Below are 17885 nucleotides of genomic sequence, written 5' to 3'. Positions count from 1 at the left end.
CATTGACCAGATAAATTGAGGCTCACAACATTGAACTCTAAAGCTTCAGTCTACATATATTTTTAAAAAAACATGATAATATTTATTAGCTCCCAGCTAACAGGGGGACACACTTTTGTACCAGACTGACATTGCGGTATTGTGCGTCTATTTCACTTTGTAGCTTTGGAGAACATAGGTAGCTAAAGATTTCTGTCATCCGTTGCATACTATATTCCATGGAAATCTGAGTGCGTACCTTTAAGAGGAGTGAAACCCTTGCACCTCTCAGAGCCTCTGGGCATCATTACCCAGCACCCCGCCCCACCTTGGCGCATGCCCGGTAGCCAACAGTGGGCGTGCCTCGCCAAGGCCCGTGGCCAGCTGGGAACTACATTACCCAGATGCCCCCGCCCCGTGCGGCTGCGGGGCTGAACCAATGAAGGCCCTGGAGAGACGCCTTTCCGTGCGGGCGAAATGCTTCTGGACGGGACTTCGAGCATTTTCTTGGCCGTGGTGCTTTTGGTTGGTTTTCATTCTGTTCACCTGATCTGATTCTCGAGTATATAGTTGCTGGGGCCCAAGATAAAGTGAGCTGGAGGTGTGAATGTTGTCCCATCTGATAGAGGCGGTTCTGACACTTGGTGAGAGCGCCGCTTGTGGTGACTCCTTGCCTGAACCAGGCCGGGATGAGGGTCTGGCTGAGGCCGCAGCGCCCTGGCCTGGTTGCCTGCCGCTTTCGGCTCCGCTCTGTCTGCGGGCTTTGCTGGTGGTGTTTTCCCTGATGGAAACCACATAAGTTGCATTCCCCAAACCCTCACGCATGGGAGCTGCCACCTCTGAATCCTAAAGACCCAAATGCGTGGTGCCTGCTGAGTTCACTTTCAAGTCAGGCCGTTTGTGCAGGACTTGGCGCGTTCCTGGGTGGGGTACCATTTCTGACACTCGGTGCGATTAAAGTGAAATAATGTTACAGGCAGAGGGACCGCGATGTGCAAAGGCTTGGAAGTGCAATTGAGTGGAGTATTTGGGAAACCTGGGGCCAGTCTCCTATCTACAGGAAACACACTGGGAGTGGCACAGCAGCCTGAGCAGTTAGGGCTTCACCTGAAAGTGCTGGTAGACGTGGAGGGTTTTGAACCTAGAGATAGGATTTTAAAACCTCCCAAAGGCAGCTCAAGGTAGATTGGACATGGGGGAGGCGTGATGAGAGTGAAAGTGGGAGACCTTGAGAAAAAGTTACAGCCACAGAATCCAGGAGAGTTACCACGAGGGCTGGACCAGAGCAGTAGCCAGAGAGGGGTGTGAAAGTAAAAAGTGCACTGGACAAAGTTAAACAGGCACGGAAGGCTTTATTCAAGATTGTTGGAATAGGGGAGAGAGACTGGACTCCGTTGAAACAAAAGCTGGGAGGGTTTTTAAGTGTTGGAGTGAGCTACTGGAAAAGTACTGGGGGACCTTAGATGGGGAGGTTGATCAATGGGATCTATGGATCATATTGGGTTATTCCTGAGTTTGTAAATCTTTTCCGCTATGATTAAGACATATGTTTCCTAATTGGTATCTATTGAAATTAGGCTCCTTCCACAGAGACTGAGAGATAGGGGTGCTGTATCCTTCGATGTTTATATTCCAAGGAGATGATTCTCAAGTCCTTGAGAAAAACATTTCCTGGGTTGTGAAAGTGGCAAGAAGCTGGGAGAAGGTTTACATACATTTTAAAGGGCAGAGAAGGAATTTATAATTGCAAAGTAATAAAGTAAATGCTCTAAGAAGAAGGAGGTTAGGGGCCTATAGTCAGGAAGAAACCTGTCTAAAGTTTAGTCAAGCTGAAGGAATGTTAAGGCTGTCTCGGTGAGGGGGTAGAAGTGATACAAGGTAGACTTTGAGGATGGAGGACTATTTTAAGGATAGAGGACTACCATCTACCCACCAACCAAGGCCTATCCTCTCTACCACCTCATTTTAATTTATGAACTTAAGAAACACCATCTATTTCAAAACTATGCAATCACTATTCTAAATGTGCATATAAAGGTAGTCTGTTAAAATTTAAAAAGTATGGATTTAACAAATTAAATTTATGAACGCACTTAATATTTGGTTCACCTCTTAGTATATAACTAACCAGTATACTAACATACAAAAATCAAAAGTCTTAAATATCATATTCTCTTAAATGCTTAAAGGTAGCTGAAACACACATTCAAAATGTCAAAATCCATCCTTTCTTTGCATTGAGAACACTGACAAAAGCCTTAATTTTGTGTATAGTGATATGATATACTCAGCACTTAATATGTCCTAATATGTTTGTCCCAACACCAGCCCTGTGAGGTTGGCTCGATAACTGTTCCCATTTTACAGAAGACACTGAGGCACAGAGGGGTTGAGTTGTCCAAGATCACACAGCTGATAAGAGGCTATACTAATGACTGAGGTTCCTAAGTTAGGCATTCAGATGGAGGTCACCTTGCTCCAGGGCAGAGATGAGAGATTGGATGAGCCCTTAAGACCCCACCATGGATGCCCACTGCTCACAGTTTTGTTCTTCTCACAGGGACCCATGGCTGCAGAAGTGCTTATGGACCACGCTCAGGTGAGCAGAGGGTATTTCAGGCCCTTGTCCAACCCATCTCCCACCCATATAGTCTCTGGGATTGTGGTGTCCTGGAACTCAGCACCTGCCGCCTTTCTGGCCACCGTGACTTAGGGTCCCTGGGTTTCCTGAGATTCAGGGTCCTGACCCCACACCAGGGGTTATATGAGGGGGTTTCCATTTCTGACAACCAATAGAATACTGTGTAGAAGTTTTTATAGTTACAGAGATCAACACTTGCAGATCCTTATAGGTGGAACTGAGTTGGCATGATTCAGGGATCTACACATCCCCATCGTATCTGGTGGGACCAGAGAGCAGAGACGCAAGAATCAGGCCTTGAATGGCAGTCTAGGAACTATTCTATTTTGAAGATGTTAGGAATCTTGGACCACTTGAAGTAGAGGGAGGTGATCTGAATCAGGTCTTATCAGACTCCCTCTGGTGGACTAGAGAACAGAAAGAAGGGGTGAGGGAGGAGGGTAATGAATAGACCAGCTGTGTATTGGTAATGACTGGATCAGGGTGTTGGCTGTGGAGGTGGGAGAAACTTACGGCTTCTGGAATTGTTTTTTTTTTTTTTAACATCTTTATTGGAGTATAATTGCTTTACAATGGTGTGTTAGTTTCTGCTTTATAACAAAGTGAATCAGCTATACATATACATATGTTCCCATATCTCTTCCCTCTTGTGTCTCCCTCCCTCCCACCCTCCCTATCCCACCCCTCTAGATGGTCACAAAGCACCGAGCTGATCTCCCTGTGCTATGCGGCTGCTGCCCACTAGCTATCTATTTTACATTTGGTAGTGTATATATGTCCATGCCACTCTCTCACCCTGTCACATCTTACCCCTCCCCCTCCCCATATCCTCAAGTCCATTCTCTAGTAGGTCTGTGTCTTTATTCCCATCTTGCCACTAGATTCTTCATGACCTTTTTTTTCCCCTTAGATTCCATATATATGTGTTAGCATACTGTAATTGTTTTTGTCTTTCTGACTTACTTCACTCTGTATGACAGACTCTAACTCCATCCACCTCACTACAAATACCTCCATTTCATTTCTTTTTATGTCTGAGTAATATTCCATTGTATATATGTGCCACATCTTCTTTATCCATTCATCCGATGATGGACACTTAGGTTGCTTCCATGTCCTGGCTATTGTAAATAGAGCTGCAATGAACATTTTGGTACATGACTCTTTTTGACCTATGGTTTTCTCAGGGTATATGCCCAGTAGTGGGATTGCTGGGTCATATGGTAGTTCTATTTTTAGTTTTTTAAGGAACCTCCATACTGTTCTCCATAGTGGCTGTATCAATTTACATTCCCACCAACAGTGCAGGAGGGTTCCCTTTTCTCCACACCCTCTCCAGCATTTATTGTTTCTAGATTTTTTGATGATGGCCATTCTGACTGGTGTGAGATGATATCTCATTGTAGTTTTGATTTGCATTTCTCTAATGATTAATGATGTTGAGCATTCTTTCATGTGTTTGTTGGCAATCTGTATATCTTCTTTGGAGAAATGTCTATTTAGGTCGTCTGCCCATTTTTGGATTGGGTTGTTTGTTTTTTTGTTATTGAGCTGCATGAGCTGCTTGTAAATCTTGGAGATTAATCCTTTGTCAGTTGCTTCATTTGCAAATATTTTCTCCCATTCTGAGGGTTGTCTTTTGGTCTTGTTTATGTTTTCCTTGGCTGTGCAAAAGCTTTTAAGTTTCATTAGGTCCCATTTGTTTATTTGTGTTTTTATTTCCATTTCTCTAGGAGTTGGGTCAAAAAGGATCTTGCTGTGGTTTATGTCATAGAGTGTTCTGCCTATGTTTTCCTCTAAGAGTTTTATAGTGTCTGGCCTTACACTTAGGTCTTTAATCCATTTTGAGTTTATTTTTGTGTATGGAGTTAGGGAGTGTTCTAATTTCATACTTTTACATGTACCTGTCCAGTTTTCCCAGCACCACTTATTGAAGAGGCTGTCTTTTCTCCACTGTATATGCTTGCCTCCTTTATCAAAGATAAGGTGACCATATGTGCGTGGGTTTATCTCTGGGCTTTCTTTCCTGTTCCATTGAGCTATATTTCTGTTTTTGTGCCAGTACCAAACTGTCTTGATTACTGTAGCTTTGTAATATAGTCTGAAGTCAGGGAGCCTGATTCCTCCAGCTCCATTTTTCGTTCTCAAGATTGCTTTGGCTATTCGGGGTCTTTTGTGTTTCCATACAAATTGTGAAATTTTTTGTTCTAGTTCTGTGAAAAATGCCAGTGGTAGTTTGATAGGGATTGCGTTGAATCTGTAGATTGCTTTGGGTAGTAGAGTCATTTTCACAATGTTGATTCTTCCAATCCAAGAACATGGTATATCTCTCCATCTATTTGTATCATCTTTAATTTCTTTCTTCAGTGTCTTATAATTTTCTGCATACAGGTCTTTTGTCTCCTTAGGTAGGTTTATTCCTAGATATTTTATTCTTTTTGTTGCAATGGTAAACGGGAGTGTTTTCTTAATTTCACTTTCAGATTTTTCATCATTAGTGTGTAGGAATGCAAGAGATTTCTGTGCATTAATTTTGTATCCTGCTACTTTACCAAATTCATTGATTAGTTCTAGTAGTTTTCTGGTAGCATCTTTAGGATTCTCTATGTATAGTATCATGTCATCTGCAAACGGTGACAGCTTTACTTCTTCTTTCCGATTTGGATTCCTTTTATTTCTTTTTCTTCTCTGATTGCTGTGGCTAACACTTCCAAAACTATGTTGAATAATAGTGGTGAGAGTGGGCAACCTTGTCTTGTTCCTGATCTTAGTGGAAATGGTTTCAGTTTTTCACCATTGAGGACAATGTTGGCTGTGGGTTTGTCATATATGGCCTTTATTATGTTGAGGAAAGTTCCCTCTATGCCTACTTTCTGCAGGGCTTTTATCATAAATGGGTGTTGAATTTTGTCGAAAGCTTTCTCTGCATCTATTGAGATGATCATATGGTTTTTCTCCTTCAATTTGTTAATATGATGTATCACATTGATTGATTTGCGTATATTGAAGAATCCTTGCATTCCTGGAATAAACCCCATTTGATCATGGTGTATGATCCTTTTAATGTGCTGTTGGATTCTGTTTGCTAGTATTTTGTTGAGGATTTTTGCATCTATGTTCATCAGTGATATTGGCCTGTAGTTTTCTTTCTTTGTGACATCTTTGGTTTTGGTATCAGGGTGATGGTGGCCTCGTAGAATGAGTTGGGGAGTGTTCCTCCCTCTGCAATATTTTGGAAGAGTTTGAGAAGGATAGGTGTTAGCTCTTCCCTAAATGTTTGATGGAATTCGCCTGTGAAGCCATCTGGTCCTGGGCTTTTGTTTGTTGGAAGATTTTTAATCACAGTTTCAATTTCAGTGCTTGTGATTGGTCTGTTCATATTTTTGATTTCTTCCTGGTTCAGTCTCGGCAGGTTGTGCGTTTCTAAGAATTTGTCCATTTCTTCCAGGTTGTCCATTTTATTGGCATAGAGTTGCTTGTAGTAATCTCTCATGATCGTTTGTATTTCTGCAGTGTCAGTTGTTACTTCTCCTTTTTCATTTCTAATTCTATTGATTTGAGTCTTCTCCCTTTTTCTCTTGATGAGTCTGGCTAATGGTTTATCAATTTTGTTTATCTTCTCAAAGAACCAGCTTTTAGTTTTATTGATCTTTGCTATTGTCTCCTTCATTTCTTTTTCATTTATTTCTGATCTGATCTTTATGATTTCTTTCCTTCTGCTAGCTTTGGGGTTTTTTTGTTCTTCTTTCTCTAATTGCTTTAAGTGCAAGGTTAGGTTGTTTATTCGAGATGTTTCCTGTTTCTTGATGTAAGCTTGTATTGCTATAAACTTCCCTCTTAGAACTGCTTTTGCTGCATCCCATAGGTTTTGGGTCGTCGTGTCTCCATTGTCATTTGTTTCTAGGTATTTTTTGATTTCCCCTTTGATTTCTCCAGTGATCACTTCGTTATTAAGTAGTGTATTGTGTAGCCTCCATGTGTTTGTATTTTTTACAGATCTTTTCCTGTAATTGATATCTAGTCTCATAGCATTGTGGTCGGAAAAGATACTTGATACGATTTCAATTTTCTTAAATTTACCAAGGCTTGATTTGTGACCCAAGATATGATCTATCCTGGAGAATGTTCCATGAGCACTTGAGAAAAATGTGTATTCTGTTGTTTTTGGGTTGAATGTCCTATAAATATAAATTAAGTCCATCTTGTTTAATGTATCATTTAAAGCTTGTGTTTCCTTAGTTATTTTCATTTTGGATGATCTGTCCATTGGTGAAAGTGGGGTGTTAAAGTCCCCTACTATGATTGTGTTACTGTCGATTTCCCCTTTTATGGCTGTTAGTATTTGCCTTATGTATTGAGGTGCTCCTATGTTGGGTGCATAAATATTTACAGTTGTTATACCTTCTTCTTGGATCGATTCCTTGATCATTATATAGTGTCCTTCTTTGTCTCTTGTAATAGTCTTTATTTTAAAGTCTATTTTGTCTGATATGAGAATTGCTACTCTAGCTTTCTTTTGATTTCCATTTGCATGGAATATCTTTTTCCATCCCTTCACTTTCAGTCTGTATGTGTCCCTAGGTCTGAAGTGGGTCTCTTGTAGACAGCATATATACGGGTCTTGTTTTTGTATCCACTCAGCCAGTCTGTGTCTTTTGGTGGGAGCATTTAACCATTTACATTTAAGGTAATTATCGATATGTATGTTCCTATTCCCATTTTCTTAAATGTTTTGGGTTTGTTATTGTAGGTGTTTTCCTTCTCTTGTGTTTCTTGCCTAGAGAAGTTCCTTTAGCATTTGTTGTAAAGCTGGTTTGGTGGTGCTGAACTCTCTCAGCTTTTGCTTGTCTGTAAAGGTTTTAATTTCTCCATCAAATCTGAATGAGATCCTTGCTGGGTAGAGTAATCTTCATTGTAGGTTTTTCTCCTTCATCACTTTAAGTATATCCTCCACTCCCTTCTGGCTTGCAGAGTTTCTGCTGAAAAATCAGCTGTTAACCTTATGGGGATTCCCTTGTGTGTTATTTGTTGTTTTTCCCTTGCTGCTTTTAATATGTTTTCTTTATATTTAATTTTTGATAGTTTGATTAATATGTGTCTTGGCGTGTTTCTCCTTGGATTTATCCTGTATAGGACTCTCTGTGCTTCCAGGACTTGATGAACTATTTCCGTTCCCATATTAGGGAAGTTTTCAACTATAATCTCTTCAAATATTTTCTCAGTCCCTTTCTTTTTCTCTTCTTCTTCTAGGACTCCTATAATTTGAATGTTGGTGCGTTTAATGTTGTCCCAGAGGTGTCTGAGACTGTCCTCAGTTCTTTTCATTCTTTTTTCTTTATTCTGCTCTGCAGTAGTTATTTCCACTATTTTACCTTCCAGGTCACTTACCCATTCTTCTGCCTCAGTTATTCTGCTATTGATCCCTTCTAGAGTATTTTTAATTTCATTTATTGTGTTTTTCATTGTTGCTTGGTTCCTCTTTAGTTCTACGTCCTTGTTAAATGTTTCTTGCATTTTGTCTATTCTATTTCCAAGATTTTGGATCATCTTTATCATTATTCTGAATTCTTTTTGAGGTAGACTGCCTATTTCCTCTTCATTTGTTAGGTCTGGTGTGTTTTGACCCTGCTCCTTCATCTGCTGTGTGTTTTTCTGTCTTCTCATTTTGCTTATCTTACTGTGTTTGGGGTCTCCTTTTCACAGGCTGCAGGTTTGTAGTTCCCGTTGTTTTTGGTATCTGTCCCCAGTGGCTAAGGTTGGTTCAGTGGGTTGTGTAGGCTTCCTGGTGGAGGGGACTAGTGCCTGTGTTCTGGTGGATGAGGCTGGAACTTGTCTTTCTGGTGGGCACGTCCACGTCTGGTGGTGTGTTTTTGGGTGTCTGTGGCCTTATTATGATTTTAGGTAGCCTCTCTGCTAATGGATGGGGCTGTGTTCCTGTCTTGCTAGTTGTTTGGCATAGGGTGTCCAGCACTGTAGCTTGCTGGTCGTTGAGTGAAGCTGGGTCTTGATGCTGAGATGGAGATCTCTGAGAGATTTTTACCGTTTGGTATTACGTGGAGCTGGGAGGTCTTTTGTGGACCAGTGTCCTGAAGTTGGCTCTCCCACCTCAGAGGCACAGCCCTGATGCCTGGCTGGAGCACCAAGAGCCTTTCATCCACACAGCTCAGAATAAAAGGGTGAAAAAGTAGAAAGAAAGAAAGAGGATAAAATAAAATAAAATAAAATAAAATAAAGCTATTATAATAAAAAATAAGAAAAAAATTATTAAGAAAAAATTTATTAAGAAAATTTTTTTTAATTTTTTAAAATAAATTTATTAATTTTTTAAAATAAAAATAAGAAAAAATTATTAAGAAAAAATTTATTAAGAAAAAAAATTTTTTTAATTTTTTAAAATAAAAAATAAAAACAATTATTAAGAAAAAAATTTTTTAATTTTTAAAATAAAAAATAAGGAAAAAATTATTAAGGAAAAATTTATTAAGAAAAAACATTTTTTAAGTAAAAAAAAACAACAAACGGACGGACCGAACCCTAGGACAAATGGTGAAAGCAAAGCTATACAGACAAAATCTCACCCAGAAGCATACACATATACACTCACAAAAAAAGGAAAAGGGGAAAAATTAATATATCCTGCTCCCAAAGTCCACCTCCTGAATTTGGGATGATTCATTGTCTATTCAGGTATTCCACAGATGCAGGTACATCAAGTTGTTTGTGGAGCTTTAATCCGCTGCTTCTGAGGCTGCTGGGAGAAATTTCCCTTTCTCTTCTTTGTTCGTACAGCTCCCGGGGTTCACCTTTGGATTTGGACCCACCTCTGCGTGTAGGTCGCCTGAGGGCATCTGTTCTTCGCTCACACAGGACGGGGTTAAAGGAGCAGCTGCTTCGGGGGCTCTGGCTCACTCAGGCCGGGGGGAGGGAGGGGTACGGATGCGGGGCGAGCCTGCGGCGGCAGAGGCCAGCGTGATGTTGCACACGCCTGAGGCGCGCTGTGCGTTCTCCCGGGGAAGTTGTCCCTGGATCACGGGACCCTGGCAGTGGCGGCTGTGGGAGGGAGGGGCAGTGTGGATAGTGACCTGTGCTCGCACACAGGCTTCTTGGTGGCGGCAGCAGCAGCCTTAGCGTCTCATGCCCGTCTCTGGGGTCCGCGCTGATAGCCGCGGCTCGCGCCTGTCTCTGGAGCTCATTTAGGCGGCGCTCTGAATCCCCTCTCCTTGCGCACTGCGAAACAAAGAGGCAAGAAAAAGTCTCTTGCCTCTTCGTCAGCTGCAGACTTTTTCCCGGACTCCCTCCCAGCTAGCTGTGGTGCGCTAACCCCTTCAGGCTGTGTTCACGTCCCCAACCCCAGTCCTGTCTCTGGGATCCGACCAAGCCCGAGCCTCAGCTCCCAGCCCCCACCCGCCCTGGCAGGTGAGCAAACAAGCCTCTCGGGGTGGTGAGTGCTGCTCGGCACCGATCCTCTGTGCGGGAATCTCTCCGCTTTGCCCTCCGCACCCCTGTGGCTGCGCTGTCCTCCATGGCTCCGAAGCTTACCCCCTCTGCCACCCACAGTCTCTGCCCGCGAAGGGGCTTCCTAGTGTGTGGAAATCTTTCCTCCTTCACAGCTCCCTCCCACTGGTGCAGGTCCCGTCCCTATTCTTTTGTCTCTGTTATTTCTTTTTTCTTTTGCCCTACCCAAGTACGTGGGGAGTTTCTTGCCTTTTGGGAGGTCTGACGTCTTCTGCCCGCGTTCAGTGGGTGTTCTGTAGGAGCAGTTCCACGTGTAGATGTATTTCTAATGTATCTGTGGGAAGGAAGGTGATCTCCGCATCTTACTCTTCCACCATCTTGCCCAGACCCCCCCTGCCTCAGTTATTCTATTGGTTCCTTCTAATGTATCTTTCATTTCAGTTATTGTGTTGTTCATCTCTGTTTGTTCTTTAGTTCTTCTAGATCTTTGTTAAACATTTATTGTATTTTCTCAAACTGTGCCTCCATTCTATTTCTGAGATTCTGGATCATCTTTACTATCACTACTCTGAATTCTTTTTCAGGTAGGCTGCCTATTTCCTCTTCATTTATTTGGTCTTGTAGGTTTTTACCTTGCTCCTTCATCTGTGACATATTTTTTTGTTGTCTTTTTTTTTTTTTTTTTTGATGGGTGGGACTGTGTTCCTGTCTTATTGGTTGTTTGGCCTGAGGCTTCCAGCACTGGAGTTTGTAGGCCGGTCACTCAGGGGTTCCTCCCATCTCCTTGGGCATCAAGGTCCCCCACCAGCGTCTGGCAGGTGCCCTAGTTGTGGGGAGATGCAAACTCCATGTCCTCCCCCATTGCCATCTTGACCTAGAGACAGCAGATATTGTTTTGAGAATGGCTGGTGGTGTCCTTGAGTCTGTTACAGTTCAGTAAACCTCAAGTTCTCTGTAATGCAGGAACACCTCTGAAACCACATCAATAATGGCCAACCCCCTCCATTTTGACTGCATGCACCACAGTTACTCCATTTTGATTTTTAAATACATTATTTTCTTTAATGGTGAAAGCAGATCTACAATGCATGTTTGACAGGCCTCAAAATAGGATGTTCTAGTTAGCATAAAGTTCAAGCCAAATCTCATATAAGCTAGAATGACTTCCCATACCTCAATATGTGAAAATTTCTTCCATCACCTTCCTCTTTGGAGGAGTGATCCAGGTGCTTTCTGGCTCAGCCTCAGTGGGCTGCCAGAAAGTTCAGCAAAGGAAGAGCTTCATGAAGGCCATTGGCCCAGTTCTCCAACCTCACTGAAAACAGAGAAGAGGCAGGGAAGAAAGGTGTTAGATATGCTGTCAGGAATTCTCTACCCACATATCCAGTTGTAGGCTCTGTAAACAAAATTCCAATGTTCCTATTGCTGCCACTGCCACTGCCATTGTTTTGGGGTCCAGGTGAGCTGCCCCAACCTCCTAAGCTTCTTTGAAAGCTTCTTTGATGAATTGAAATGGATATAATATCTGGACAATACAAAGGAGAGGCAACATTATAAAGAGTAGACAAAATATATAGACAAGGAAGTATAACAGCTAGACATACTTTAATAAAAAGAAAGTATGTGCGTGCACACACACAAACACACACACACACACACACACACACACACTGGACCTGAGCTCTTCCACCCATAGGCACTAACCAGACTGTAGGGAATAATCTGTGCAGAGATATCTCTCAATTAGTGGGGATGGGAACCAGTGGAGAAATAGCCTAGCCTTCCCACCCTTTGGTGGGAAAATTCTGAGGATGCTCCTCTTGATATCTCAAAGGGTCCTTAGCATGTGGGGCACACCAAGGAATACTATATTGGCCTATATGCTGGGTGGCGCAGAAGGTTGCCAGATTTGAATGGGACCTAGAGCTTAGCAGCTGATCCAGCAGATCCTATTGTGTTGGAAATATCAGTGTTGGGAAAAAATGCTGTCTGGTTTTGATGCCAAGACCCAGTGGAAGAATCACAATGCAGATCCCTGACTCTGGAGCAAGGCCATGCCTTCTACAGCAGAGAATTAGAAACCTTTTTAGAAACAGCTTCTGGTGTATTACTAAGCCCTAGTAAAAATGTATTGCCTGACCACGGGGCACTAATTGACCATGCATTTGGAACTGCCTTTTATGAACTAGGGTTCTGTTCAACAAACGTGAAGAGACCCAGCAGGTGTTCATCATAAAATGGAAATGGCACATCCAGGACTGAGCCTGAGCAAGATCAGAGTTCAAAAATAAGTTACATAAGCAGGTAGCATATATAACACATGTCCACAAAAACCACCATATTTGCATCCCTAACTCAGTTCACTCCTATAGCCTTAGAAGGGGTCTCTATGACCAGCTGAAGAAAGTGAATGGGTCATTTCCGTGCGTAGATGCATTAGAGCCATATTCTGAAACAGCACTGAAAGACAGTGAAGAGCAAAAAAATCCCATTTAGTTGAGCTGTAAGCAGAGCACCTGGTCATCCACTTTATGAGGAAGAGGTGGCCTGAAGTAAGGAGGTATATAGATTCCTGGGCAGTGGCTAATGGCCTGGATGTCTGGTCAGAAACCTTGAAAGAAAAGAACTGGATGACTGGAGACTGGGAGTTTTGGATAGAGGCATACAGCTGAAATATGGAAGTGGGTATGAAATGTAAAGATTTTTGTATCACAGTTTAACATCCATTGAAAGCATCCACTATGGAGCAGACAATGAACAAACAAATAGATAAAATGACTCAGCCAGTGACAGTAATCTACATCATCTGCAGCTCTGTAACTAGCACAATGGGCACATGAATGAAGTGTCCAACACAGTAGAGATGGAGTCTAGCCCATCAGCCCAATAACATCAACATATACGTATCAAGTTAGCTACTACTGCTAATGACCAACTCAAGACAAGTCCTTGAGGAGGCAAAATGGCCACTTTGTGGAAAGTTGTCTATATGTGACCCCTTCCATTCTGGAAGAGTGACCACTTCATCCTCAAAAGAATATGTACCTAGGCAGAACACTCTATGACATAAATCACAGCAAGATCCTTTTTGACCTACCTCCTAGAGAAATGGAAATAAAAACAAAAATAAACAAATGGGACCTAATGAAACTTAAAAGCTTTTGCACAGCAAAGGAAAACATAAACAAGATGAAAAGACAACCCTCAGAATGGGAGAAAATATTTGCAAATGAAGCAACTGACAAAGGATTAATCTCCAAAGTTTACAAGCAGCTTATGCAGCTCAATATCAAAACAACAAACAACCAAATCCAAAAATGGGCAGAAGACCTAAATAGACATTTCTCCAAAGAAGATATATGGATTGCCAACAAACACATGAAAGAATGCTCAACATCACTAATCATTAGAGAAATGCAATCAAAACTACAATGAGGTATCACCTCTCACCAGTCAGAATGGCCATCATCAAAAAATCTAGAAACAATAAATGCTGGAGAGGATGTGGAGAAAAAGGAACCCTCTTGCACTGTTGGTGGGAATGTAAATTGATACAGCCACTATGGAGAACAGTATGGAGGTTCCTTAAAAAACTAAAAATAGAACTACCATACGACCCAGCAATCCCACTACTGGACATATATCCTGAGAAAACCACAATTCAAAAAGAGTCATGTACCACAATGTTCATTGCAGCTCTATTTACAATAGCCAGGACATGGAAGCAACCTAAGTGTCCATCGACAGATAAATGGATAAAGAAGATGTAGCACATATATACAATGGAATATTACTCAGCCATAAAAAGAAACAAAATTGAGTTATTTGTAGTGAGGTGGATGGACCTAGAGTCTATCATACAGAGTGAAGTAAGTCAGAAAGAGAAAAACAAACCATATGCTAACACATATATATGGAATCTAAAAAAAAAAAAAAAAAAGGGTTCTGAAGAAACTAGGGGCAGGACAGGAATAAAGACGCACACGTAGAGAATGGACTTGAGGACACAGGGAGGGGGAAGTGTAAGCTGGGACGAAGTGAGAGAGTGGCATGGACATATATACACTACCAAATGTAAAATAGTTAGCTAGTGGGAAGCAGCCACATAGCACAGGGAGATCAGCTCGGTGCTTTGTGACCACCTAGAGGGGTGGGATGGGGAGGGTGGGAGGGAGACGCAAGAGGGAGGAGATATGGGGATATATATACATGTATAGCTGATTCACTTTGTTATAAAGCAGAAACTAACACTCCATTGTAAAGCAATTATACTCCAATAAAAATGTTAACCAAAAAAAAAAAGAATATGTACCTATCCCAGGGATGGGTTTGTTTTCCTGCTCACAGACCGTCTGCCGGCACCACTATCTGTGGCACGTGGAACGTCTCATCTACAGGTATGGAATCCTACACCACATAACATCTCACCAAAGACCTCTCACAGTGCAGGGGTTGAGAAAGTGGACCCAGTACTGTGGAACTTACTGGTCATTTCACATACCATACCTTTAAGAAGCAGCTGTCCCTAAGTTACTAGAATGGCCTACTGAAATCAAAGCTGAAGCACCAGCTCAGAGGCCACACTCCGCAAGGATGGAGTGCTATACTTTGGGATACAATATATGCATTAAATCAGTGATATTTCTATGTGGTTCCGTGTCCCTATCAGGAATAATACATAGGTCTGGGAACCAAGGACTAGAAGCAGAAGTGACCCTACTTGCTATCCTCAATCCCAGTGGCCCACTTGGGAGCATTTTGCTTACAGTACCCACACCTTTAGGATCTTTTTGGTTAGTTGTCCTAATTCTAAAGGAGGTCATTATTGACAGGGATACAGCATGGATCCCTTTGAACTATGAGTTATGGCTGCACCCAGGGAACTTTGGACTCCTTCTGTCCAAGGAATAGCAAGCAGGAATAGTAGTGATTAACTCAGCAGAGGTAATTGATCTTGATGAGCAGAGGAAGGTAGGACTTCTTTTTTACAATGAAGGGGGGAAAAGAATGTGTGTAACTCCAGTGATCACTTAGGTAGCTCTTGATACACCTTGCCCAAATGTTACCGTAAACGGACATGTGAAGAAACCTCAGCCTGTGAAGCGTATGATTACTAAGGGCTCATTCCCCTTTAGAATAAAGAGTTGGGTCACACCCACCACTAAGTTTGCCACCAAGACCTGCTGAGGTGATAGCAGAGGGTGAACAAAATGTAAAGTGGATATTAGAAGAGTGAGTACCACTTGTGACCCCCAGACATATAACAGTAATGGTGTCTGTGGTTCTTTTCATCAACTCAGGAATGGAGGTCCTCAGGAACAATGGAGGAACTGCTCATGAATATACATGGACAAGTGGATCTGTGCAGCACCAGCGTAGCCATGGAAGTGCCCTGCTCGGATATTCCTTCAAGAGATCCTGTTGGGGCTGGAGCACAACTGATTGACAGCCTCCAGGTGCTGTGCTCTTAGATCCACCAGAATTTGTTCTAGGTCTCACTTCCCCTGGGATGTTCCCATCTAATGATATGCATCGCAGAGGTATGAGAACCTTGCCCCTCCTGCCCAATGGGATAATCTTCTAGAGGGTAAATATGGCTCCAGGATCCCCCATTGTCTTGGTCAAGAATTTCTCCTAACTGTGCTGAGGTGTGAGGCATTTTCTACCCAATCCTTCCTTCTGTCTCTCCTTTCTCATATGTTCCACATGCACTGAGTTCTGAAAGCTCTGTGTTCCTCTTGTTCCCCTTTATCCTTTGAAGATGTGTTGCCCCCACAAATCTCTTGCAAGTCTCATCCTGTCCTGGTATCTTCTCCTTGGAAACATTTGCACTGATGTAGCATGTTATATGATGGTTTTGGACAAAATATTATTTCTAGTTATGGTGCTTATACATACTTTACTACCACCATAGCATTTGAATAAAAATCCTTTCTTCATATTTTTAAAGTACCTGTCCACTTCCACTTGGAAACTAAACAGCATCAGTGGCAAGCTGGCAGTTTTAGAAAGTGGACTTCTAGATCTAAAATGTTTTCATAGATAAGCCATCAATGTTCTTGTTATCTACTATTAGCTTTTAAAACATTTCTGATTTCCACCAAAAAATTTGCATATGGAAATCTACAATTAGATTTGCTACCTGCCACCAATTGCAGCCCTCACTTCACTAACTGAAAGAGCCCAGAAGATCTCATCTCCTTAGTCTAAATTGATCTATTTCTTAAATGATTAATTCAGGGACTCTTCTCTCAGATGAAAGGCACTATGTTATAGTTCTATTGTATCAATGCTCTAAAATCCAATTTATGGGTCTACCTCTGAACCTCCAGTATATAAAATTTTCTGCTATCTCCATTTCTGATAGCTTATTCCTATATTCTCTTACTCTCTTCCCTTACATAGATTGTTTGACTTAATTCAACCAAATATGTGGTAATATCAAATTAATCTAACTCTCTGGGTTCTCAGGGAAGCAGACACTGAGATGGCAATGGCCACACATGACATTTATTTGGAATGGTAGCAGTGGGAGGCAGAGGAAGTAAAAGAAATAGATAATCTGAACAGATCAATACTAGCAATGAAATTGAATCAGTAATCAAATACTCACAACAAATAAAAGACCAGGACCATACAGTTTCACAGGGGAATTCTACCAAACACCTAAAGAAGAGTTAATGCCTATCCTTCTCAAACTACTTTTAAAAACTGTAAAGGAGTGAACACTTCCAAACTCATTCTATGAGGTCAGCATGACCCTATACCAAACCAGACAAAGACACTACAAAAAAAAAGAAAACTACAGGACAATATCTCTAATGAATATAGGAACAAAAATCCTCAACAAAATATTAGTAAAACATATTCAACAATATATAAAAAAGTTCATACACCATGATCAACTGGATTTATTCCAGAGATGCAGGGATGGTTCAATACCTGTAAGTCAATCAATGTGATACACCACATTAACAAAAGCTACAGTAATCAAAACAGTATAGTACTGGCACAGAAACAGACACATATATCAATGGAACAGAATAGAGAACCCAGAAATAAACCCATGCACTTATGGATAGTTAATCTACAACAAAGAATACACAATGGGAAAAAAGTCTCTTCAATAAGTGGTGGTGGGAAAACTAGACAGTTACATGTAAAAGAATGAATTTAGAACACTCTCTATGACCATATACAAAAATAAACTCAAAATGGATCAAAGACCTAAATTTAAGACCAGAAACTATAAAACTCTTAGAAGAAAACATAGGCAAAACACTCTTTGACATAAATTGCAGCAATATTTTTTTGGATCTGTCTCCTAAGGCAAAGGAAACAACAGTAAAAATAAACAAGAGGGACCTAATTAAACTTAAAAACTTTTGCACAGCCAAAGAAACCATCAACAGGAACTTCCCTGGTGGCGCAGTGGTTAAGACTCCATGCTCCCAATGCAGGAGGCTCGGGTTTGACCCCTGGTCAGAGAACTAGATCCCACATGCATGCCGCAACTAAGGAGCCCAACTGCCGCAACTAAGACCCAGTGCAACCAAATAAATAAATAAATACATAATTGAAAAAAAGAAACCATCAACAAAATGAAAAGCCAACCTACAGAATGGGAAAAATATTGCAAATGATATGTCCAATGAGGGGTTAATATACAAAATATATAAACAGCTCATACAACTCAATATCCAAAACACAACCTGATTAAAAAACGGACAGAAAACCTGAGTAGACATTTTTCCAAATAAAACACACAGATGGCCAACAGGCACATGAAAAGATGCTCAACAGCACTAAT

General features: G+C 41.4%; 1 long non-coding RNA gene across 1 annotated transcript; it reads left to right on the top strand.

Annotated features, from left to right (window-relative positions):
* Positions 1 to 422: 422 nt before the first annotated feature.
* On the top strand, positions 423 to 16723 carry LOC118885556. Its single transcript, XR_005017508.1, has 4 exons — positions 423 to 504; positions 2540 to 2578; positions 14397 to 14472; positions 15376 to 16723. It is a non-coding gene; the product is annotated as an uncharacterized LOC118885556 (long non-coding RNA).
* Positions 16724 to 17885: the final 1162 nt, after the last annotated feature.

This window comes from Balaenoptera musculus, chromosome 19, assembly GCF_009873245.2.
Source record: "Balaenoptera musculus isolate JJ_BM4_2016_0621 chromosome 19, mBalMus1.pri.v3, whole genome shotgun sequence".
Lineage (NCBI taxonomy): Eukaryota > Metazoa > Chordata > Mammalia > Artiodactyla > Balaenopteridae > Balaenoptera > Balaenoptera musculus.
The sequence above is the reverse complement of the archived record's forward strand: the minus strand, read 5'-3'. Positions and strand labels throughout refer to the sequence as shown.